The 25,609-nt window shown below is 40.0% G+C and overlaps 1 protein-coding gene across 1 annotated transcript in view; it reads right to left on the bottom strand.

Moving 5' to 3' along the window:
• MACC1 (MET transcriptional regulator MACC1) overlaps window positions 1–11,188 on the bottom strand; it is a 64,228-nt gene extending 53,040 nt beyond the window's left edge. The window contains exon 1 of the mRNA XM_079786023.1: window positions 11,069–11,188. The gene's annotated coding sequence lies outside the window, so the exon portion shown is untranslated. The remainder of the gene's footprint in view (window positions 1–11,068) is intronic.
• Window positions 11,189–25,609: the final 14,421 nt, after the last annotated feature.

Here is a 25,609-nt window from a genome sequence, read left to right as displayed (position 1 = left end):
AAAAAGAATGAGTTTCCCTTATATATAGGCAAAGATAGGTATGTAACTATTTTAACACAATTTGTGAGACAAATCAGAATGCAATTATATTTTTGGCCACCACTTTCCTTTTAAAAATGCAATCACTGCGGGGAGTTTTTTCTAACACCACTGACGAAAATTCCCCAGTTGGCCCCAGGTATCTTATGGCCACTCGTAGATTTAAAGAAAATCCTGTGGTTACTTTAAGTTGCAAAATGCAGTTTTGATTCATAAATTAGAATGCCCCATCCAATATTTCCATCAGCATAGCAATTTTCCAGTGTAAGACAGATCTCCCTGCGCCCACACCCTGTGAGTCTACAGCCTTCTGAGGAGGGTACAGCGCAAGTCTCTTTTTCTTCCTCACCTCCTCCATCACCCAACTTGCAAGCTCCTGTTATTGAAGTCTCTAAAGTTGGAGAATGATGAAGAAAAGGGAGAAATAAAACAGAACATTTTTAATCTACTGCTCTGATTGTAAGCTGGCTTTGCCTCTGAAATATTTATTGCTGATACTATGTGTAAGGGGTGTGTGTGTGTGTGTGCGCACATGTACATGAATGAGTTTTGGGGTATCCTCACAAGCTTACAACTACCTGTACACTGAGCAATGCTTCTAATTCTTCTGTCAGCTAGGCCTCCCTCAACTCTCATTTTCTAACAGAAAACATACCAGCTTTGCAGGTTCCAGTTTCTCTAAGCTTCAGGCATAAAAAGCAACCTCTCTCATTTCTACCTCTCTGCATTGGGTTAGCTGTCCAAAAAGCATTCTCACAAAAGCCTCTCAGTGTTTTTGTCTCTTTATTTTTCTTTAAAACCAGGGAGTAGGTGAGGATATCAGGAATTATGAAAATATCTCCAGTTGGGATTTTAGTCAGATATATCTTTTTGGTATCTGACATCTATTGTCTTAGAATCTAAGATAAATTTTCCAATTTAACATCTTTGATCATTGCAGCTGTGTTAATAGCAGCTAAAGACCGGAAATTACATTTAAAAATCATCAATATGATGCTCAGTGTTTGAGCATCGATCCATGAACCAGAAGGTCACAGTTCGGTTCCCTGTCAGGACACATGCCTGGGTTGCAGGCTCAATCCCCAGTAGGGGACATTCAGGAGACAGCCAATCAATGATTCTCATCATTGATGTTTCTCTTTCTCTCTCCCTCTCCCTTCCTCCCTCTGAAATCAATAAAAACATATTTTAAAAAATAAAAATCATCAATATGAAACCAATAAACAAACGAGGACATATCCATAACCACATGGTAAAGAACAATGTGGTCTCTTCATATGCAGTGATATGAAGCAATCACCATAACAGAAAACTAAAGGACATTCCATATGCTTAGAATGTTTATTACTGGAAGCTTTCCAAAGAAATGGAAAGCTGCCATGCTGTCCTGAGGAGAGGACTCAGATGGGAGTCTGAAACCAGGCATTTCAGCTTACTTTATATACTACTAGAGGCCTGGTGCATGCGATTCATGAACTGGGGGAAGTGGGGAGGGTCCCTCAGCCTGGCCCGTGCCCTCTCACAGTCAGGGACCCCTCGTGGGATGTCTGCCTGCTGGCTTAGGCCTGATCCCCAGGGGGCAGTCAGACATTCCTCTCGCAATCCAGGACTCTCACATCCCAGGACCCCTCGCTCCTTACTGTCTACCTGCAGTGGAGGCAGGAGAGGCTCCTGCCACTGCTGCTGCGCTCACCAGCCATGAGCCCAGCTTCTGGCTGAGCAGCGCTCCCCCTGTGGGTGTGCACTGATCACCAGGAGGCAGCTCCTGCGTTGACCTTCTGCCCCTGGTGGTCACTGTATGCATAGCAACCAGTTATTCCACCATTCGGTCTATTTGCATATTAGACTTTTATTATACAGGATATGCTTTTATATTATTTGGATTTTTTATGATACATAAGAATTACTTTGTTTTTATTTAATATCTTTGTAAATATATTTAGATACATAGATACATATTAAGGCCTCCAGTCACAGTTCAATTTTTAAAATATTATGTTAAGTCTCTTTATTGGGCACAACTTTTTTTTTCAGCGCAGACATCCTGACACAGCTGTGTCTAAACTCCAGTACAAGTGAAATGCACTTTTCAAATCATTGTCTAACTCATTTATAACAATTTATAACATGAACCTTTGGAAACTTGCATGAAATATCAAAGACAATAAATGTATCTGATTTTTCAGTAAATAGGTGACCTGTAACAAACATGCTTTCTTTTCCCAGATTACAGACAAAACATAAAACCACATTCATACCTTTTACAGCTGGAAAATGATGCCAGATATTAAAAAGCAAGTAATATTTTTATTGAATTTTCAGTTTATTAAGATCATCCACAAAGAGAATAGCCCAGTGAGTAGGACCTGCTCACTTTGCTATTTTTAATTAGCAAAGGATAAAGAGGCTACTCCTAGCACCTTAGTCTGAAGTTCTAGAACTAAATTTTTCAAGGAGAAAGATTCAGCAAATAAAAAAAAGTTTAATATATGAATTAACACAATTTATTTTCTTTAGAATAGGAAGGAGAAGCAGAAGAAGCAGAAGGAGGAGGAGGAGGAGGAGGAGGAGGAGAAGGAGGAGGAGAACAAGAACAAGAAGAAAAATCCACATAGAGTTGTACCTCTGATAAATTTTCATGAGTTCAAAATTGGGCTACTTTCTAGAAGTATAAGAAGTTTGGTCATAAAATATTTCCTGTCATCTAGTCAGGAATAGAAATTTAAAGCTATGTTAAGGAATTAAACAAAGGTAGGTACTTAGTTCCATACAAAAGGAAAAAGAAATTGTGAAAACAAAAACTTACAAGACAACATAAATCACAGTATTTCAATAAATATTTTAAAAGTGTATTTTTCAGGACAAAGCAAGAGTTGAAATTAGCCCAGATCCCAAAGGTCTTCCTTGTCCTCTCCCTGCGTGTCTTGTCTGTGGCTGATTTGGTCATGACCCAGGCAACCTAAAACTGCCCCCCCCCCCTCCACTTTTTGAATTGCCTTAGTGGTTTGCCTACTATTGCTTTGATCATTTCTTCCATGTTTTCTTCAGTGTTTCCACCGATGTTACCTGTTTATTTAAAGATTACCTATGGTTTTCTTGTTCTTCTCACTCTCAGTGATCCCTTTGAGCTTTTGCAGCCTTTCCCATGATTCCACGCCCCCCCCCTTTTTTTTTAATGGGAAAAACTCAGTGATCTTGGTTTCCAACCTAGATCTCTGCCCTGAGCTACAAAACCATAAAGCCATCTTCAGAATGTCTCCATGTGAATGTTGTCATATCCTATGCATCACACATCAGCATCTCCAAGGTAGAACTAATCTGCTCTTCCTTTTCTCTACCAACAAAAATGCCTATTTCTTTTCCTTAAATCTGCCTTTATTGTTGGTTTTATCAGGCATATCAGATCAAAATTTTGGAGCCCTCTTGAACTTCATCCTCTCCCTCATACATTATATCCCTGTGCTTGATAAATCCTGCTACCACAGTCAGTCTTGTTGTGCCATGGCAGTGTTCTGCATTCACCCTTATTACCTCATTTCTGGAGCCCAGTGCCCTCTCTGTTGCACTGGCTTCCCATTTTCTCATCTCTTCCTTCCCTAAGCCTATTTACCCACCACCTCTGAAGTCATCATATTGAAACACAGCTCTAATCATGGTATTCAAGTGCCTGTCCCTGACCCTCTACTGAAGCTGTTCCAGACAAAAGTTCCAGTGAAATGTAAAAGACAACTTTCATTCTTATTAGGCCTCTTTGTGACATGTGACACTGTTAACTTCTCCCATCTTGGAAAGTTCTTTTTTGTCTTCCCTCACTCTATACTTCACTGGATTTCCTCCTATTTCTCTGGCCTCTCCTTGTCAGTCTCTAGTATGGCTATTTCTTCCTCTGATTAATCTTTAATGCTATTATGTCAGGAGGCACAATCATGAGCTCTTCTCTTCTCCTGAAGCAGTCCTCAATACCTCTGGGAATGCCCATCCACACCCATGACTGTAGCAATGCCTGGGTATCACTGACTCCCACAACTATCTATTTTAACCTATATGTACTCCTGACTCCTGGACCTGTCCAACTGCTTAAACAATTTCTCCATGTGGATGGTAACAGGCACGTCAAAGACTACTAGTCTCAACTGAACCTGTTTCTCCTATCTTCCCTATCTAAGGGAACAAGGATACTACCATCCACCCAGTTAGTTACCTATGTCAGAAACTGGGAGGTAATCCACAATCAATTTTACCCCTTTCTTGTCCCTGAGACACTGTCTCCAATCTATCAATTTCTGCAAAATTAATTTCTCTAAAATCTTTTGCAACATTCCATCAATAATGTGACTTCATTTGTGAAGGTTGTATTTTTTTTCTCACCTAGATTTTTATGATAAATACTACCTAGTTTGCTGCCTCCATCTTTTCTATCTCCCTTCACAATATTTTAAGGGTATATTTCTAAAATGTAGGTTTCATCAGTTCAATCTCTTACGAGCATTCCATAAAAGCTTTACATCTTTTGTATGGAGTAATATGATATATAATTCAAATTCTAGAAATTTACCTTTAAAAGTAATCAAACATGTCTAAGATGTTTGTATAACAATGTTCAATGTGGCACTATTCACAATAGCAAACATTGGCTACAGAAAAAGATTAACAGTAGATAATTGGTTAAGTTATAATATCATATATAATGAGCAATTTAAAATTATGTTACAGAAGACTATATAATTATATGGAAATGTATAGTATATTGTGAAGTGAATTAAAATGATCCATAACATTTTTTTGTAATTTATTCATCATTAATATATATTACAGCCATAAAAAGACATAAATATATACACTATTTCTCTGGCCTCTCCTTATATATCAAAGATGTACATCCTCCATAATTCTGATTGTGGTTCTCAAGTTTTCTAGAGTGAACACACCACATTTTAAAGTCAAAATAAAACACCACATAGCTGCTATTTTATAAACGACTAAACTCAGTTGTCAAATTTCTTCAAGCCATTTTATTTATCCCCCCAAAAATATCTTGGAAGATCTCTCACCATGGTCATCCCTCTTCTTACCACAGTTCTCCAGCCTGGGTTAGGAATCTCTGTGTTGCACAACCACTGCCTTGTTTAACTCATGGCATTATCAACTTTTTTTATACATATTTTTCACTTCCTCTGTAATAGGAGCTCCTCCATCCCTATATCCCCAGCACTAAGCAAAGCACAGGTAGAATAAATGTTTACTGAATAAGTAAATGAATATTGCCACTCACCACACAGTGACTCACACTGATTCCTCAGTGCCTTCAGAATAAGTGCACACTCCTTAAGCTGATATTTCAAAACCCTTCATAATTACAGACAAGCTTTTTTCTCATTCATATTTTTGGCCCCATTTCCTAAATTCTACATGTCCAAGTATATCCATCTATGGGGAGAGATGGTGTCTTTCTTGTTCATATTATATCCCACACTTTAGCTCACACACAGATGTTCAGAAATTATTTGTTGAGTTAATGATTGGATAAATTAACTTTACCAAATATATCGTGTAATTTTCAATTTCCCATATTTTCTAGAAAGCTACTCCCTTCATTTTTTTTTTTTTGCCTCTTTAACTTCCTTTCTCTTGTCTCCAAGGCTCAATAATGTTTGATGACGTATAAGGATTATTTTCTAATCTTGCTACAGAAATTAAATCCCCCCCAATACAAATATAGCATTTGCTTGACATTTCCCATTACTGAATTATGCACATTTAATGTTATTTAAATATTAACTAGATTCTAAACTTTTGGAAACTAAGTCTCCATAAGTTCAGAAACTAAGTCTCCATAAGTTCAAGAAGATTGAAATCATATCAAAATCTTCTTGGACTACAATGGCATGAAACTAGAAATCAACTACAATAAAAACTCTCAAAAACATTAAACATATGGAGGTTAAATCACATATTATTAAACAATGAATGGGTTACCAATAAGATCAAGGAAGAAATCAAAAACTTCCTGGAAATAAATTAAAATGAAAACACAACAACCCAAAATCTATGGGACACAGTGAAAGGAGTCCTGAGAGAGAAGGTCATAGGATTACAGGCCTACCTCAAAAATAAGAAAAACTTCTAATAAACTAAAAAAAACTTCTGTAACTTAAAGAATTAGAAAGAGAACAGCAAGAAAAGCTCAGAGTAAGCAGAAGGAAGGAACTAATAAAGATTAGAGCAGAAATAAATATTAAAGAGATTAAAATATATATACATATATATTTTAGTAATGTATATCTATATCTATAGCTATATCTATAGCTATAGCTATATCTATGATCAATGAAACCAAGAATTGGTTCCTTAAAAAGATAAACAAGATTGATAAACTTTCATTTATTTTTTTTAATATATTTTTATTGATTTCAGAGGGGAAGGGAAAGGGAAAGAGAGAGAGACACATCAATGATGAGAGAGAATCATTGATCTACTGCTTCCTGCACACCCTCCAGTGGGGATTGAGCCCGCAACCTGGCATGTGCCCTGACTGAGAATTGAAACATGATCTCCTGGTTTATAGATTGACGCTCAACCATTGAGCCACACTGGCTGGGCAAGACTGATGAACTTTTATCTAGACTCATCAAAAAACAAAGAGAGAGGAACCAAATAAACAAGAGCAGAAACAAAAGAAGTGAAGTAACAACTGACCTCATAGAAATACAAAGGATCATAAAAATTAAAAAAATGCCAACAAATTGGACAACCTGGATGAAATGGACATATTCCTAGAAAAATACAATCTTCCAAAACTCTATCAGGAAGAATCAGAAAACCTGAATATGCCCATAATTTCTGATGAAATTGAAGCAGTAATAATAAAATAAAAAAACTCCCAGCAAACATTAGCCCTGGTCTGGATGACTTCACAGGAGAGTTTTACCAAACATTCAAAGAAGAACTAACACCTATCCTCCTTAAACTATTCCAAAAAATCTAAGAGAAAGGACCACTCCCAAACCCTTTTTACAAAAGGCCAGCATTAGCTTAATTCCAAAACCAGATAAAGACACTACAAAGAAAGAAAATTACAGGCCAATATCCCTGATGAACATAGATGCTAAACTCCTCAACAAAATATTAACAAATTGGATACGGCAATAGATCAAAAAGATCATACACCATGACCAAGTGAGATTTATTCTGGAGATGCAAGGCTGATTCAATATTCACAAATCAACAATATCCTCCATAGAATACACAATGTCCCTCCTTTTTAACTATACACAAAACAGCCTATTCAGTTTCACTTCTAATTTCTGTATTTGACATTGCCTCACCTTCAATGTTTCTCAAACTTCAGGCCTTCTGGTGCCTCTTCATGATATTTCCATTACCAAGTACCATCTGAACTATTTTTACCTACTATTTTCTGGAAAATTCACCCTCATTTTAGCTCAGATAAGTCTTTTAATAGCAAATTTCTATCAGTCACATAAATGGAAAAGTCAGTATCTATTGGAGTAAATAGTCAATAACTATAAGAATAAATGTTTTTCTGAAAGTTATTAAGTTATAACTAAATTCATTTTGCCTGCTAAAATCATTGTGCCTGTTACTATTCTACTGTTATAAAAGAGGATTACACAAATGTTAGAAGAATTTTAAAGTCATATCAACAACAAAAACGCTCTGTTCTTGAAGAATTAAAAGTAATTTTAAAAAATAATAACTTTCTCACTGTGAACTCAAAGTTATTCATAGTTATTGATATTGCCTAGTCATTTCATCCGTAAAAATTTAGGGAAGCACTGCTATACATGAAATATTCTCTACATCTTTTCCTGCTCATTTCAACTCTGCACATCCTTCCAGACCTGGGTATAGGTCCACCACATCCCAGAGCATCCTCGTGATATTTATACAACATGAACCCCCTTCCACTGGCATGCTAGGTATACATTTCTTTGGTATTTTGGGAAGTCACTCCACTCTGCTTGTGAGAGACTCATATATAAATTTTCCAACTTATTTTTTTCTGGTCTCTAATGATTACAATTCAAGCAAAGATTTATGGAGGCTTCTTTTTAATCCCATTATACTGAACATCATATCTTCTAAGGAATGGGAATTAATCAACAGTGATACCAGAAATGGCATGAGTGATTGATGGGTTAGCATTTCCTCTCTTTAAGTTTTTATGAGTACATATCTACTCTAGTGGACCAGGATTCCCGAGAGGACCATGCCTCAGTCACTCTTTAACCCCAAGTCTAGTGGAAGAACATTTTAGGATTGTTCAAAGTAATTGTTAAATTAATAAATGACATTTCCTAGAGAGAGTAGACCATAGAAGTCATTCAACAGCAAAACCAATACTGCCCTCTCAAATAGTAAACTGTATTTCTCAAGTGCTTCTGCAGCTTTCCTTCTCCTTGTTTTCATTCTAATACTACCCTGGACTTACTTATATTGCTCATCAGAGAGTTTTCATTTAAATATATCACATGCAAAATGTTGCACACTCATCACAAATAATGGTTGTTGTCACCAATACCACAGAGGATACCACAGAGGATACTTAGTTTAACAAATACCACAGAGGATACTTAGTTTTAATAGACAGTTAGGCATAAGAGTGGTTTTTCAAGAAAAGGTTTTCCAAAAAGTCAATAATGACATGTTTAATGTTTAAAATAAATAAAACCTAAATTGTCTTTTGTACTCCAAATTAGTTAATACAGTTTAAAATAAGATGGTGTTTCACAGATCCTGTCTTAATAGTCTTTATTATCTTGGGGACACAGACACAAAGATAATCTACACTAATAAAAGAGAAACATGCAAATTAACCATCACTCCGCTACACCCACAAGCCAATCAGGAGTGGGTATGCAAATTAACCCAACCAAGATGGCAACTGGCCACGGAGCAAGCAGGAGGCTTGGGATTCCCCAGCAATGGAGGAAACCAAGCTTTCCACCCGCTCTTGCTGGCCCTGGCCTCCGCTCAAGGCTACAAAGTTTCAATTATAGAAAATAAATAAATCCCAGATGCCAGGGCCTCTGCTTGTGTCTCTGGGAGGTGTGGCCAGCCTGCAAACCACCACAGGCCCCTCGCCCAGGCCGCCCCACACCCTAAGGAAACCCCCACCCTGATCCGGGACACCCTTCAGGGCAAACCAGCCAGCCCCCACCTGTGCACCAGGCCTCTATCCTATCTAATAAAAGAGTAATATGCAAATTGACCATCACTCCAACACACAAGATGGCTGCCCCCATGTGGACACAAGATGGCTGCCACAAGACGGCCAGCAGAGGAGGGCAGTTGGGAGGGACCAGGCCTGCAGGGGAAAGCAGTTGGGGGGCACCAGGCCTGCAGGGGAGGGCAGTTAGGGGCAATCAGGCTGGCAGGGGAGTGGTTAGGGGGTGATCAGGCTGGTAGGCAGAAGTGGTAAGGGGCAATTAGGAAGGCAGGCAGGCAAGCAGTTGGGAGCCAGCAGTCCTGGATTGTGAGAGGGATGTTCGACTGCCTGTTTAGGCCCGATCCTACTGAGATTGGGCCTAACCAGGCAGTCGGACATCCCTCGAGGGGTCCCAGATTGGAGAGGGTGCAGACTGGGCTGAGGGACACCCCCCCCCATTTCATGAATTTCATGCACCGGGCCTCTAGTCTGTTTATAAATAAGCTACAGGCAATGTGTGAAAACTGCAATAAGTAATACATTTGGTTGTATCTAAAGTTTTCAGGTAAGTTGTAACTAATAATTATGACTTCATAATTGCTATACCTATCAGTATCCATGAAATCATATTTAAAATAACTGTTATAAATTAGAGGTAATCACATAATTAAGTTAAGGAAGGTATAAAAATGATCACCACAAAGGTCAAGACAACTTTACGAATATACCAGAAATACATCATAATCACTATTAATTATTGTTATGTAAAAACTAGGCATATACATATGTGATCCAATATCAAATCCTGAAGTTAGATCCACGAAAAATAGTCTTGAACATTTTTTAAGGAGTCAGTGATAAATAAATAATGGGAGGCACGAGAATTTTCACTACATTCTCTGTCTTCTTGTTAAAAATTGTAGTGAAAATATATATAATACAAAATTTACCATCTTAACCATTTATAAGTGTACAGTTCAATAGTGTTAGTTATATTTGTGATGTTGTGTGACCCATCTCCAGAATGTCTTCAAGTTGCAAAACTGAAACTCTACACTCATTAAACATTTCCTATTTTCTCTCTCCTCCCACTCACTGGAAACCACCATTCTATTTGTGTTTTTATGAATTTGCTACTATAGATATCTCACATAGTTAATTCATACAATATTTTTGTCTCTTTAATCTGTTTCTGGAGTTCAATTGAAACTTAATTAGGAAGAAACCAAGTTTATCCTCTATCAGTTATTGTCTAACCATCTATTTAGTATAATGCACTATGCTAATTTCACTCTAGTAACCCAGTGAAGTAGGTTTTATGCCAACTTTGCAAATGAGGAAATTTGTAAATTGAAGCAGAAATAAAACACACACACACACACACACACACACACACAAACAAAACTCCCAGCAAACATAAGCCCTGGTCTTCAACAAGGTGAAAAATCTTGTCAAAGGTCACATATTTAAAGCAGAGGGGCCACTGAATCTGACTTCAATGCCCACATTCTCTTCAATACAGCTGGCTGTCTTTTGAAATAATTAAAATTTTCAGAGGTTTTCAACCATCTACGTATTTGAAGCAAATCAAAGTGGGGTTTTTTACATTTGATTTTGGATGTTGCATGTCTCCCTCCTCTTTTTATAAATTATTTTATTTTATATAATGTCTCAAGGTATTCTATTCCATGTGTCAAAGTTTATTCTAAACCATGTCCAACAAACTCACAAAATATAAAGCTGTGCTTGGAAAGGAAGAAGCCTTATAATTTCTTCAATTGTTCTGGAAATGACACAATTTCCTATGTGTATTACATATCAATAGTGAAAAGAAGATTAATTTTTGAAAACAACACTTACAGTTGTGGAAATGAACCCAAGCCTCTTCAGTTCAGGAACATCATGTCAGTGAATGAAAGTCACTCTGCTTAAGCCAAGGGCTCTCTTCGAAGGTGTCTTGCTCTGCGTGTGGCACCCGAACTGCAGCTTACAGAGCCACCTGGGACTAGAAGTCCTCCCAGTGTAGCTCCAGGCTGCCCAACCAGAAACCCTAAAAGGCAAAAGACTACAACACCCACAATTCCTAAGTCCTCACCTGAAACCAGGAGAAGAGGGTGGATGGCTACAGTTTCACTTTAGGAAGAAAGAATAAGTAGATGGAAAAGCAAAGCACCAAGTAAGTAGATGGGAAAGCAAAGCAATAAGTAATCAGGTGGGCATGTCTAAGAACAATTTATAAATATGGTCCTATTTCTTAAAAGGAAGCAGAAGTAGTTTGATGTTTGCCAAGAAGTACGAAGGCACCCTCAGTGTTGGCAAGAGCTAAAAGGTCTTCATGCCAACAGAACCTCATGCAGCTGTGGAACTGGCCCCACCAGATTCTCTGTCAGTGATTCAGAGCTGAGGATGCCTCCCAGCCTATGGGGCAGGTGAATGAAGACTTACTTCCCAGGGAGGACGAAAAGCCTCTGCATCCGCCCTATGACTGTCACTCAGAGGCGCTACAGGCATAATGAAGACCTTCATCTTCCAAAATAGCCTAGATTTTGTTAAATGTGCTTTAAAAAATGTGAGCAAAATAGAACCCTTGTTGATATTCCCTTCCATTTTCCTTTCCATTTCCTCATATAATGTTTTCCTTCTGTATGATCCAGCATTATTTCTTACTGCTCAAAGTTCAGGAACAAGAAATTTGGAGGGGGGAAAAGAAAAAATAATTTTAAAACGGGGGTAAAATGAAAGTTGCTACAATTGTTTCACTTCTTTGCAACATCAGGAACATAGAGTATTAAAAACAAACCAACAAAAACTAAGAAAAGGGTTTTCATACAGGATCTGTCTCTAGCCTTTATTTTCTGTTGGACACAGCCCAGAAAAATGGATACAGACAAAGTATTGGCTTGGGTTGGGCCCAAAAATGTAATGGAAGACTTCAGCTAAAATAGCATACAAAATAATGACACAGGATAAATTTCTTTCCCTTTTGTGTACTTTTCTCTCCTTCCTCTCTACATGCCACCTCTCCACTGGGGCTCCCTGCTGCCCAACCTACGTGATCCACCCAGAGCCCTGCTAACATTTCCCCTTGGGTCATCCTGCAAGCCAAACTGCACCATTCTTTTTCCTTTGTCACAGGTCCTTCAATCTCTTGACCAGACCCCAACGCTCCCTTATGTCACTGATACTCCTTTAAAAACAAATGGTTTTCTATTTCCACAAACCCCGCAGATTTGGTTCTCCGTGCTGTTTCTTCTCCCTGAACTATTTTTGCCCACCTTTAAATGTTCGGGTCTTTTCTTTCCTTCAAAGCCTAATGAAAAAAACTCTGCTCTGAGAAGCCCTCCCAGTCAGCCCTAATCTGAATTATTCTCTTCTTCTTAATAAATTCCATAATACTTTATCTAGTCCTTTCCTAACAGATGTTATACTTTGTTTCATTGTTGTGAGTATATGTGTGTGCGCACAGGCAAGGCTACCGCCCTATTTGAAGGCAAGCCCTTATTTTATTCCCACCTTACTAACTCAGTAATTGACATGTAGCTGTTTCTGATAATCAATGAATGAAATAACTGAGATATTAACTCTAAGCTGGATTTTAGTACTCAATGCCATCTTTATCTCTCTCAGAGAACATTTTCACTTTAAAAGCTCTATGTATACTATTTTCAAAATCCCTGTGGAGTAGTCTGGTGTGGCCTCCACAACCACATTTGCATAAAGGTAAGGTATGAAATCTGACAGTGCCCGGAATGAAGGCTCTGCCTCGTGCTGTGTACTAGGCTTTCTAACAGCTTCCCAGTGACCTGCCCTCAGTACCATGACTGCATCTTGGAGAGCTAGCCTTGCCTCCATCTATGAGTCTCGGGTCACCAGCTCCAGCATTTCTGGTTTCCTTCCCCTTTAATCTAATCTCCTAGCTCAGACGTGGAAACTCTGACCTTTGTACTTCTTTAAATAGTTCTTAATCACTGATCTCTCCCACCCAGGGAAGGGAATTCTCTCAGCAGTTAGTTCCTCACACCTCTGCTTCTACAGGATTCTCCTGGTCCCCACACACTAGCTGTCAGCCACTTGGGAAGACGTGAACCTTCTAGATACTGCTGACACACAATGAGATTTCTTTGGGCCATCAGACTCGAAGACAGGCAGGGGTAGGTGACTGTGGTCTGGACAGTCCTCCCAATTCCTCTCTGTTATATCATAAGGCATGCTAGCCCCATAGCCTGTCTGTGTGAGTATAACGTAAGATCTCTGAAAGTGGGTCCGGGATTCATCCTCCACCCATAGTTTAGGATTGCTTCCTTAAGAAAATATCTTTTTTTTTTTTTATCCTTAACCCTTTCCTTGCCTCGTACATGTTTCTGGTACTGATTTATACAGCTGTCAGACTGGGTTGATATACTTTGTTCATTTCTGCCCTGAAATCATGATCATTTGCAGCCATGAGATTTATTGTTCCTAAATAATATGCACATCTGCTATTTCTTGACAGGTAGAAAAAGGGTGTGGAAAATCAGCCCCTTCTACTCCAGTGCGTGGGGAGAAGAAAGCCAGAGGCTGTGTGAGCTCTAAGGGGCTTCAGTAGAAACACACAGTAGGTTCTGAGAGTGAAATATATCGGGAGCAGGCCTCAGCGTTCAGCCAGGCAGATACACCATTGTATTCTCTATCTAGTTGGGAGAGCTTATCAAGGTCTAATCCCATCTGTCAGTGTGGGAATGTGAAGGTGCCAAGAGGTCCAGCGAACCTGCAAATGCCAGGGGTTAGGACAAAGAGGTTACACTATGCCTTTATGGCTTCAGAAAAATTGTAAGAATCATCCATCAGTGGATGCCACGCTTGTGCCATGTTCCAAAAAGGCCTGTTGGTCAAGCACCAGAATCAAACCAGACTCCTCCACAGCAGGCGATCATCTGGGACCCAGAGGGCATCACACAGACTTCAGACCCCCTTCTTTTCTGCACATAATGTTATGTCTGTTCTCCTACCATATACTCAGGTACCATCTTGGAGAGAAACCCGTTAAGGAGGGAGGGAAAATGAAAGACTGAGAATTAAAAAGGAGTCACCCAAAAGATCACTTAAGCCAAAGAAGACTGATGTTTACAATCTGCTTCACCCATCCACACGCTAATGGTGACAATCAGCATGGAAGCTGGAGTGCCAGTGACTTACTGTCAGGCCAGCCTGGGAGATAAGGGAGAGAGGCAAAGCACTTAGAATGGCTAATCGGACCCAGCTATCTGGGACCGAAAATGGCACAAAGAAGCAGAGACAACAGAATCCACTATCGTGGTGAACAGAGGCAGCTGTTCAAACAATGTCCTGCTTGGAAGTGGCTGTCGCAGCCATGGAGAGCACAGTCGGAGACTTTTAGTGATGGTCATACAAACTGTGGTTTCTGGGGCTTAGCAAAAACAACTAATTTCCTCACTAGCATGAGTGCATTTTGGCAGCTGCTACGGGTTCCCAAGCTTTGTGCCTGATTCTCCAGCCTTTCCAGCAATTGTGGAACTGGGGTTTGGTGGGTTGTTCTCCAATGTATACTAGCCAAAGTCTCTTACTATTGCTTGGAACTAAAAACTGAGACATCTAACACAACTCTTATCTCACTATAACAGACATCACTTCTGCCTACCACACTATATTTAGACTCCATCAGATGAAGGACTGGATGTTATTTAATCTCTGTCCAAAAGCTCCGCAGTGCCTGGCCATGGTACATATTTGTTCATCTCAATTGGAATGACCAGTAAAATGACAAAGCCTTGCTCAAAGTTCCTTCTAACTTAAAAATTCTCCAATCACAGGGAAGCTCTCAGTTGCTTATTAATGCAGAGGTAATTTTTTCTCTTAATGCCACAGTGCATTGAAAATTTAGACTTTACCCACTATCTGTGTCTAGTAGGGGGCAGAACAAGTGACTATTTGCACCCAAAGGGGGAAATCAAACACACAAAAAGTGGTTTAACTATGCCCAGGCAGTTAGTTAATAATCAAAAGGGGATTTTCCTGGTATCCTTCAATGACCTATGTTAAATGTCACTCATATTCAGTCCCTATAGTAAAAATATACCACAAAAGAGTAATAGGAAACAGCCATATTCCCCATAAGCTCAGATTTTTCCCAAAATGAGTCTATTTTGGAAAGAGAAAGGCCACATTTGCAAGCTTATAAGTTCCCCCTGGAGTTTTTCTCTGTCCTGTTTCAGTATGTACTGACTCTCAGACCCTAGCCTGTCTGTCCATGACATCCGTTTTCTGGTTCACTTTGTCCTGAGTCATGATCACACTGTAACTTTCCAAAAATAGTTCATCGCTGTGCCATTTACCAGTTAATTTCAGTGAGTGGCTCAAATCATAGTAAAATGTTAGGGCCAAAGTTAATTTAGGTCAGATTGATCTTATTTCCCTAGATTAAGAAAGTGAGCCAACTTTTTCTTACAATTTCATATTTTCTTTCATTACATCTCTCTGGCTCTTTGCTCAAGCATCAGATGAATCATCCATAAATTGACCTCCATCCACCAAGCTGTAGTTTAGAGTTCATCCCTCTTTTCTTTCATTTGTTGCTTTCAGGATAACACAAGGAAGTATGTGCCAACTCTGAACGACCATAGGTGTTTCCATGCTGCCCTTTTGCTACTAACCAACAACAGAATCTTCTGTGCAGCTTTTGCTAGACCACCTACATCCCTATACTCCTTAGCTGGATCCCCTTCCTCCAGCAGCAGCAGGTGGAATCCTCTCAAGTCACATCTTTCTGATCCTGTCCTCACTGTTCTCTCTCTCTCTCTCTCTCTCTCTCTCTCTCTCTCTCTCTCTCTCTCTCTCTCTCCCCTCCCTCCCTCCCTCCCTTCCCTCCTCCTTCCTTCCCTAACAAACAGCTGAAAGAGCTGCTATGCACTGATTGCATTGGGACCGCCTCATAACCCAGACCGTAAATCACATCTGCAAAACCCTTTTTGCCATGCCAGGTAGCACATTCACAGGTTCCAGGGGTCTTTGAGAGGCCCTTATTCTGTCTGCCACACTGAGTTTCCACCACAGGAAACCCTCTATATAGTATTCTAGGAGTAGAGTTGGGTCTCTAAAATCTTCCCATTGGAGTTGAGCAAACATATTTTTACTTGCACACAGTGTTAGAGGAATATGTATTACGGGAGAGGTATAAAGTGAGGCCCTGGATTCTCCTTACATCACCTGCCTCTGAGTTGTCACCCATTCATTATTTCATTAGGAGAGACCTATGATTCGGTTCCAAAGGCAATATGCTCTCAAGAGCCATTCAATGAAATTAATTAAATATGATGGTATTAAAACAGAAATACACCTTAGAAGGGTTCCCATTGCAAAGATTCATCAACCAACATTTTAGTAGAGATTAGTTTATGAAATGGGCAGAGTAGGGGAAGGATAAAGGCAACATTAAATTGAGGAGTAGGAATTTGGCTGTATCAGAAAGACTATATGAAGTGCCTCTCACACCCCCATGTAAAAGGAGTGTGTTCTCATCTCATGAAAGAATCTAGTAATAGATATAATTTCTCATGCCTTAAACAGGACTCTACTGCACGGATGATTAATCACAGATGACTGGACTGAAAATGAATGTCCACATCAAAGTGGGCCAAATGCAAGGTAGGCCAGAATTTTTTAAACTCTATGTTAGGCCTATTTGTTGGTCATGAATCAATTCATCAATATTTCTAAGTGAAATGGAATATTTGAAAATGGACCCGAACAGAAGGGATAAATGGAACAAAAAGAATAAAATACATTAGATTAGCTCTACGTGCATTTGAATAAAAAGGGTCAGTGTTGTTTCATGAAGGGTTCATTTCAGTGTGTGTGTGTGTGTGTGTGTGTGTGTGTGTGTGTGTGTGCATGTGTCTGTGTATGTTTGAGTACTGGGTCAAATACAAGATATTTTTTGTTTCTGTGGGCAAATATGAAAGCTATGGAACTAAATAGAGGTCTTATGAGGTATTCTGGCATGAGAGCTATGTGCTGTCAATTTTTTAGTATTTTTTTTAATATAGGATAGTAACTAACTAACCAATCAAATAATCTCTTATGACATGCAAATAAAAAACTTCAAATAGAGTTACAGGCTCTGAAGTGTTGCAAAACCACGATAAACACCTTGACAAGACGGAAAATAGAAACCACAAACTAGTCAAAAACTTGAGTAATATGCAGAGACCGTGGGAGGAGAGAGCAGCAGGGTGGAGGGTTGGTGATTGGTGGTGACAGTAGAAAGAGACAGAAAGAAGCAGAGTAAGAGAAAGGCTAGTCACAGGAAGGGCAGAATCATAGGGTTCAGAAGTATTAAACACCCATTTATTAGGCAAGGCAAGATGAGCTGTAAGTTATTCTCACATTCGGTGAATACTGAGTGCTTACTATGTGCCAGAGACTGTGCTAAGACCTGGTGACACTGCAGTGAAGAAAACAGACTCAAATCCATGCCTTCATGGAGTCTACTCTAAAGTATGTTTGAGTTCTATTTCACAAATGTCACAGTGAATTCCTGTGCTCACTTTGTTCTCTGTCCTTTCAACACCCTCATCGTTGTATTTCTTGCAACATGAAAGAGCTTAATTAATGTGGCCCAAATTAAAAATGATGACTTAGAGTTTTACCTAGGGCTGGTTCTAAATGTACAAGACTCTCATTCTAAAGGGGATGATGTAAGCGCATGTCTCTTGCAAATAGATAGCTTTGGGAACAAGAAAATGAATGAGGTAAATTTAATATGATAAAGGTTTCATCATTGTTTCTGGTTTACTCATTTGCAGGATATTTGTTCATTTATTTGTTCATGTTTTTATCAATTAACTTATTTTTGTTCCAATAAATGATTCTCTTTTGAAGGAACCAAGACCTGATAGTCAAAATTTGCCTAACTCTGTTAGCAGCTCTTATTGCATATCCCAGTGGTCGGCAAACCGCAGCTCGCGGTTTGCCGCTCTGTTGACTAATGAGTTTGCCAACCACTGGCATGTCCCTTCTGTCTTTTCAAGAAACACTCAACATCACCCTGGCTGGGTAGCACAGTTGATTAGAGCATCAGCCCACTATGCCAAGATTGTGGGTTCAATCTCCAGTCAGGGCACATATAAGAATCAACCAATGACTACACAAATAAATAAGTGGAACAACAAACCAATGTTCTCTTTCCCTCATTCTATCTCTCTCTACCACTCTCCCTCCCTTTCTCTCCCTGAGGGATTAAGAACTTCTGAGAAGCCCCTATTCTGAACACTGCCCATTATCCTGGTAGAGAGTCTGATAAATTTCATATAGGTAACGATAGAGTGTGCCCAGAATCAACACACATTCTTTTTGCTCATAATTCTTCAGCCCAAACAGCACACATGGCCACACTCACCCGTGATCAGCCAGGAATAGTCCTCTCTCCATGTTCACTGTCACTACCTTACTCCACACTACACACATTCCTTGCCTGGAATTACACAATAGCCTAACTGGCCTCCCCTTATCCACTTTTAATGTTCTCAAATCCATTCTTCGCATTGAACATGGACTGTTTTTTCCAAAATGTAAATACAATGCCCTCACCTTAAAATTATCATATAGCTTTCCCTGCTGTCACAGTAAAGCTAAAATCCCTATTTGGCCAGGAAGGCCCTCCATCTGTCCATTCTCACACTATAAACTCTCAATAGCTGCTCCTCACTGGAGGAAACTCCTTTGGGTTCCAGAAATTTTCCATGTTTTCTTCCACCAAAGAGCCTTTGCACATTCTCTCTAACTGGAATAATCTCTTCCCTCTTGTCCATCCACACAAAAGCCTTCATTTGAGTATCTATATGAAGTTTTTGCTTCGATGATAATTTTTGTGAATAATTCATGTTAGTTGTTCGGGTAAGCTCCATGAAGCCAGAGCCTGTGTTTGTGTTGCTCCATCATTATTTTCCCAGCTGTTAGCATGGTGTCTGGGATAGAGCAGATGTGTGTTAACCATAGTTTGAATGTCTGAATGGAAATTTTTATATTCCTTTGTATACTCAATTTTAGAGGAAACAATATGTATCTCTTTGTTCAAAGTTGCTCCAAAAAACCAGAGAGAGAGTGAGGTTCTTGTCACTGCGAACATTTATAAATAAATATATTTTTAGGACTAGATGAGAATTTTCCTCAAACGTAACTTGTTTATGAGAATTATTAGTGATAACCTCCCTAATAAAAGAGGCACACTTGCTCATCTTTCCCCATTATTTCTCATGGACAGTATCCTAACACGATACTTAGCGTAGAGACTAGACACACACCCAGATGGCCATTTCTATTAAAAAACAATGAAACGGGACACTGTTACAGTGACTTTCCGCCTTTATATTTCAGAAGAAATTTATGAACTTCCCAAATGAGTTTAAAGTCATGTACATAATAAATACAGGCCTGCAGATTTCCCTGAATTTCTGGGAAATGAAATGAAGTAACCCCACGCACTGTGATTAAGGCAATGTGTCACCCAAAATCCAAGCTGATAATTTAAGACAGTCATCCTAAGAAATGAAGCTGCCAGTATAAAGAAAATAATTTATCTCAATTTGGACTCTTTTAAGTCATTAAGGTTCCTCTGGTAGAATTTTAAATGCTGTTCTACAAATATCTTCTTTCACAGTTAAAAGGTATAATTTGCATGTGCAATTGAGTGATCAATTTCTCAATAATGGACAAGGCACCAGAAATTTTACATTTTTTCAGATTCAAATCCATATTTAAGGTATATGCATGATTAATAAAGCAATTTAAATGAACATGACTAAATAGGTCTAAGAAAGACAAAATGTCAAATATGTTTGAGACTAAAATCAGAGAACTGTTACATTAATTACTCAGTATAAAACATTAACTTCTTGGAGATACCTAATTAGTGAATTTTGGTACTATTATAAAAAATTAGTTGCTTCTGTTATTTATACCTACAAAATATATATTAAAATGTACAGAATAGATGTGATTCTATTCCATTCATTTTTGCACAAGACTATTAATAGTTTACTCATTATCTAGGAAAGGCCCTAATGAATAAGAAGATTTTAATGATGTTTAAGTCATTCCAAGGTATCATGAAACTTATTAAAAGGTACAAAGGTACAGTCTAAAGAGACATTCTTACCATCAAAAGGTTACTTAGAGTTTCTCAGGTTTGAGACTATCTTCATTATGCAAATTCATCCCTTATTTCTTTATATAACACACTACAAACAATGAATGTATCATGCATTGCAAGAAAGTGAGACTCAATGGATTTATGTGCATGCTCTTAGTGGATGAACCAGACTGGACCTGGGGTCCCTGGGCTTTTAATTCAGTGTTTTATCCACTTTGCCATAATGACATCCTATATAATAAAGAGGTAATATGCAAAGTGACCATCACACCCTCACAAGATGGCTGCCTACAACCAGGCCGGCAGGGGGGTTAGTGAGAGATGACAAAACAACTGAACAAGCAGTCTGCATGGGGTGACTGGGTTGGCAGGGGTGTTAGTGAGGGACGACCAAACGACTGAACAAGCAGGCTGCGTGGGGCGACCAGGCCAGTGGGGAGGGCAGTTGGGGGTGACCAGGCCGGTGGTGGAGGGCAGTTAGGGGCAACCAGGCTGGCAGGGGTGGCAGTAAGAGGTGACCAAGCCAGCAGGGGGGGGCAGTTAGGGGTGACCAGGCCAGCGAGGGAGGTGCAGTTGGGGGTGACCACACCAGCAAGGGGGGGGTAGTTGGGGGCAATTAGGCTGGCTGTGGGGGCAGTGAGGGGTGACTAGGCCCAGCAGGGGGGGCAATTAGGGGTGACCAAGCTGGCAGAGGGGGGCAGTTGGGGGTGACCAGGCCAGCAAGGGGGGCAGTAAGGAGTAACTAGGCCGGCAGTGGGGGGGCAGTTAGGGGCAACCAGGCCAGCAAAGAGGGAGCAGTTAGGGGTGACCTGGCTGGCAGCAGGGGGGCAGTTAGGGGCGATCAGGCCGGCACGCAGAGGCAGTGAGGGGCAATCAGGCTGGCGGGAGTGGGGGCAGTTAGGGGCAACCAGGCAGGAAGGCAGGTGAGCGATTAGGAGCCAGCGGTCCAGGATTGTGAGAAGGATGTCCAACTGTTGGTTTAGGCCTGATCCCCAGGTTCGGGCCTAAACCGGCAGTTGGACATCCCCCAAGGGGTCCCAGATTGGAGAGGGTGCAGGCTGGGCTGAGGGAACCACCCTGTGCACAAATTTCGTGCACTGGGCCTCTAGTTTAATATAATCTTTTTTCTGGAATCATCAATGTTCTAACACTCTGAGTATTTTTAAATAAATGTTTTGTATAAGTAGCTAAAAGGAACCATTTAGTAAAAAGGGAAAAATAATTTTCAAAAGAGCATTTGAGGATCAAAAACACTTTAGGGAAATGGTTTAGGATTCTTAAGAAGAAATTAAACAGAGAAAAGTCCCTTTCATATTCACTGGTGGGTAGATGAAAGTAAAAGTTCTGAAATAGAGCTCTGGAGCTCATTTGGGTACATTTGCCTGTAAACTGTGTAATATAAAAGAATGTTTCTGGACAATTTAATGGCCTTAGGGGGATACTTTGTGGGTCACCACACAATTTCCTTTTATATTCATGCTGCTGGTATTGACTTGCCTATGGGTCTCCTGACCAACTTTTCCAACATCATTGAGAATGTGGAGGTATCAGAACAATACTAGATTTGAAAGTGATTTTCAAAGATTCTTTTACACATAATTTCTTTGGGGAGGGGGACTGTGGTGGTAACATTGGGGAATGGTCAGACCCCTATCTGAAAAGACTATCATGCTATTTTTTAACAATTAAAAATTATAGAGAATATGACTATTGTCACATCAAAATCGAAAAATCCATGTTGATTCTGCTGTGACATTTTTCAAGGAGAGTTAAAATGCAGGCATTCCCTGACCAACAAATGACCCACTGAATACAGAGTGATTCTTCTTTATAGTCACCCTTCATCTTTCCTTTTCCAGCAGAGCACTGACCCCAGGGCTTTTAGAGCATCCTACAAAGGAAACTCACCTTACATCAGTCCAGAGTAACTAAGAACCATTAGTATCTAGTGGCTTCCATTAACATTGTATTCTCACACCCCTAAATGGTAAGGAGACTTTTGTCAGCTGGTAGTATCAGAACCATTATATCTTTGAGAGACTGCATTCCCAGTTCCAAAAATTTGACTTACACTCTGTTGATAAGATTTTTTGTTGTTTTTTAAAAATATATTTTTATTGATTTCAGAGAGGAAGGGAGAGGGAGAGAGAGATAGAAACAGCAATGATTAGAGAGAATCATTGATTGGATGCCTCCTGCATACCCCCCACTGGGGATCGAGCCCGCAACCTGAGCATATGCCCTGACCAGGACTCAAACCGGTGACCTCTTGGTTCCTGGGTCGACGCTCAACTGCTGAGCTACACCCAAATGGGCTAAGGTTTTGGTTATTTTTTTAAGTATATATGGGATAAGCCCAAGGCATCCTAATATATAAAGACCCAGGGTCGTAACATCCAAAACGACTGAAGGCTCAACCAACCAGAAGTCAGTGCTGGGTTGCTGTGGCGACCCAGCACTGACTGCCCACTGCTGCAGGTGCCACAACCCAGCACTGGCTGCCAAGGAGGCTTCAGATCAGGCCCGAAGAGAGGCCCGGAGAGAAAGAAGCAAGGTCTGATCTGTAGCCTCCATGGCAGCTGTTGATCAGCCCTTGCCTCTCTCTCTCAGGGCCTGGCCAGCAGCCGCACCTCTTTCTCTCAGGCCTCCACTGGGGCTGCTGATCAGCCCCGCCTCTCTGATCAGGCCCGTTGATAGGCCGGGAGATGCTGACTGGCATAGAAACTGGCCAATCAGAACCAAATCTGGGTGAACTGTGAGGAGCCAATGACTGCCTAGGAGGCGGAGATTTTGATGCTGACTGGCATAGAAACCAACCAATCAGAACCTAATCTGGGTGAAATGTGAAGGCAGAAACTAAGGTGGGGGCTGAGGAGGGGTTTTAAGGGCAACAGCTGTTTGGTGTAAGGTGTAAGAAAATGGTTCAATTTTTTAATGACTATTTTGGCAGTATAGTGCATATGTGTGGCTATCAGTCCAGATATAGGGATTATGTATTTTTGTCTGCCAAGAGCATTTCCTCCTGATGAAAAAGCCCCCCCCCCCCCGATTTAAGCAATCCTATCCTATATAATCTATCTATACTACTAAAAGGGTAATATGCTAATTAGACTGGGTTGACTGGCCATCTTCTGGATGTCCAACTTCCTTCTGGACAAAGCCATGGTGGTGGGGGCCAAGGCAGAGGCCATTAGGGGTGATCAGGCCAGCAGGGGAAGGCAGTTGGGGGCGAGATCAGGCCGGCAGGGGAGGGCCATTTGGGGCAACCAGGCTGGCAGGGGAGGTCAGTTAAAGGAGATCAGGCAGGCAGAGACAGTTAGGGGTGAGATAAGGCCAGCAGGGGATCTCTCTAACTGCCTCTGCCTGCCTGCCTGATCGCTACAAAGTCAATCACTTTTAATTCCCAGATTCAAATAGGATATCCGACTAATCCAAGCTATTTCTTCAGAAATCTAAAGTTTTGGAGCCTCTGTGGACTGACTTGCTGTTGAAGTCACAACAGGCTGTTTAACCTTTTCCTGAGAAGGAGGGTGGAATGCACTCTGCTTGTGTTGGGGTTTCTCCTGTGTAACTGAATTACTGTAGTGATCAGGTATTTCCTGTCTTTCTCCTCACAGGATGGCTGCTATGATGCCCCCACAAAAGCCTCTGTCCTGACTGCAGGGCAGGAAAATGGGAAGTTGATTTCAAAGCTCACTAAGGATTTAATTAGCCAAGGAATCAGATCCCTGTCCCATTTTTAGCCTAGCTCTCCAAGAGAAGCATATTTAACCTCAAAAGCATTGTCTGAAAGAAGCCTTTTGTGTGCCTGAAGGCTGATTGTAACATTGCATGATTTACAAAATGTGCCTCTTAGCAGTCTGAGTGAATTCCAATTTCCACCCCTAAATTATATAGCAAAAGTTTTACAAAGCCACTATCTGAGTCCTATTCTTGCCCTTTTCAGATATTTTGATATATGCAAGAAACACAAAAGTGTTGTGGCTGGAATCAGAAAGAATATATACATATATATATATATATATATATATATATATATATATCTGTTTATGAGACAAAATAAGATGGTAATAGGCTGGATACAAATCTAAATTACTAAATGGCTGCAGGAATTTCAGGCCTATTACATTCTTAGCTTTACTTGAGAGACAGACTTATCATAAAAATATTTAATATTTAAGCTATATTCTATGTGTCCTTTAGCCTACTGGTTGAATGTCAACTCACACAGGTTTAAGTTAGAATCCAGGCTTCCACACTGACTGGTAGCTGATGACAAATTCCCAATCTCTCTAACCCTCATTTGTCCCACCTGTAAATAGAAATAATAAAAATACCTACTTTATGAGACCATTGTGAAGGTTAAACTACTATATTTATAAAGCACTTAGCATGTCTAACTCAAAGCTATTTGACAACTATCTTACATGGAGATACCAGGTTTCCTTAAAAACATATACCAACTTAGATTTTTTTTTTTACCTACTATCTCTCTTGATATTGTTTAAGATCCTAAGGACAAGAAAGAAAGAAAGAAACTGAAAGTCAACTGAATTAACATGAATAAAAAATTTTAAAATAAACAGCATAATTTTGAAAACAAAAAATTTAAGTTAACACAGAAATGGTTGTTGAAGTTCTGAAAATTCAAGAGGTCTCAGAACTTGAAAGCTTTAAGTCTTCAGCCCTAGAGGATCCTAAAGACTAGATGGGGAGAAAAAACAGAAAGAAAAGTACACTACAAAAAAAATTAAGGAAGTTACAGAATTCTTTGAAAAGATTTAGAACAAAGTGGCATAGAGATTTGAACAGATGAGAGATTTTCAAAAGAACATTTCCTTCATCCATTTAAATAAGTACTCATTGAGTGTGTGACATATGCAAGGCTCTAGAAAAACAAGGTGATGCAACATGTTCTCTGCCTTGAAGAGAATTTCAACACCATAAGAGGGTTATTATAGTGGAAATTCATGCCAGGAAAGGGGAGGGAGCACAGAGGAGGGACCACCTCCATCTCCTGGGCAAGGGGCTGGCAGTCCAAGCAGCCTTAACAAAGGAGGTAACCGGTAGATTGAACTAGAAGGGTGAGTAGTAACCGGCTGTGTGGAATGAAGGACAGGGCATCCCAAGCAGACAGACCTGTGTGCACAAAGCCACAGAGGCTGGTAATAGCCCGGCATGCTTGAGGAACTGCAAGTCTGAGGTTGAGTTGACGTGGGCAGTACTTCTTCCTCTAGACTAGGGCCTTTGCATGC

The sequence above is a fragment of the Cnephaeus nilssonii genome (assembly GCF_951640355.1).
Source record: "Cnephaeus nilssonii genome assembly, chromosome: 12".
Classification (NCBI taxonomy): Eukaryota; Metazoa; Chordata; class Mammalia; order Chiroptera; family Vespertilionidae; genus Cnephaeus; species Cnephaeus nilssonii.
This window is presented reverse-complemented; position numbering and strand designations above follow the sequence as displayed.